Here is a 1,314-nt window from a genome sequence, read left to right on the forward strand (position 1 = left end):
GAGAGATCATTTTCCTTGAAGTAAACAAGAAAAAATTTAAATTAAAAGACGTTCAACTTCATGGCGTGCACATACGTGAAGAGACCACTGTGAACACCACACTGTGAGTTTCAGTCATTGTCGGTAAGCTCTCTCTGCTTCACATGAACACGTGACACCAGGAAAACCACAGTGGTGCTGGCCAAAGAGACACTGCAGCAGCTACACAGTTTCAGGTTCTTAATAAAGACCCCCCTCATGACAATATTAGTCCATCTTATTTCTGATTATAGTACAAAAATTGTAAAACGTCTTAAAACTATGTTTATTGTATTGATATATACATAAGGTTTAGCAAAAGCCTTCTCATACAGAATCATAAAGAGTAACTTTCTATACACGTATAATAATGTATGTGGCTTTCTGTTGGGTGTCGATTAATATTTGAGTTTCTCTCCAGGTCTGTTTCACTGATTTCCTCCCTTGTATTTATTTTGTTCCGTTCTTCTGTTTCCACAACTTTTTCTTTCCTTTTTCTGAGTTTTTGGCTTCTTGTTTTATTTTGGTAATTACCTTTCCTTGTGCATTTTCTGTCATTTAACTTCCTATCTTTGTCTTTACACTTACTTAACTAACGCCTTGCACAGAGGAGATTGGGCCTTTGCTGTAACTGCTCCTAAATTGTTCCACTTCACTTCAAATCAGGACCTCCCCAACATTGGACAGTTTTAAAACCCGTCTGAAAACCCACTTTTACTCCATGACTTTTAAATCAGAATGAGTTTGTATTACTTTCATTTATCTTACTTCTTACTCAAATCTTCTAATTTTATTATTCTTTCTCCTAACTTGTATCATGTCTCCCTACGTTTGTATTTCTTTTATTGTACAACACCTTGGTCAACATGTGTTGTTTTAAATGTGCTATTTAAATCAAATTGACTTTGACACTTGCTTCCACTTCTGTTTTGTTTTCACATTTCTTGCCCTTGCCCCTATCTTTGTGTTTGGTTCTGCTGAAGTTTTCTCTCTTATATTGTTAAGGTTTTTGCTTTGCAGTTTAAAGCACATGGAGATGACTGCTGTTATGCACTAACACTATATAAAAATAATCCAACTGATCCGAATCATAATACGAGAAAAGCACTGTAGCTGTCTGTGCAATCAGCCCTAAGTCATCACTGCTACATAGTTGCAATCTTACAGTTGCCAAGTATTTTAGCGTTTTCATAATTATACCCATTTAAAGATGCAATCTAATTAGCTCACTATTACTTTAAGTTTAGAGGACTCGAGTTCACAGATATGACTGAGCTGTGACATTTTTCTGTAGTA

Source organism: Rhamphochromis sp. 'chilingali' (genome assembly GCF_963969265.1).
Source record: "Rhamphochromis sp. 'chilingali' genome assembly, chromosome: 1".
Lineage (NCBI taxonomy): Eukaryota > Metazoa > Chordata > Actinopteri > Cichliformes > Cichlidae > Rhamphochromis > Rhamphochromis sp. 'chilingali'.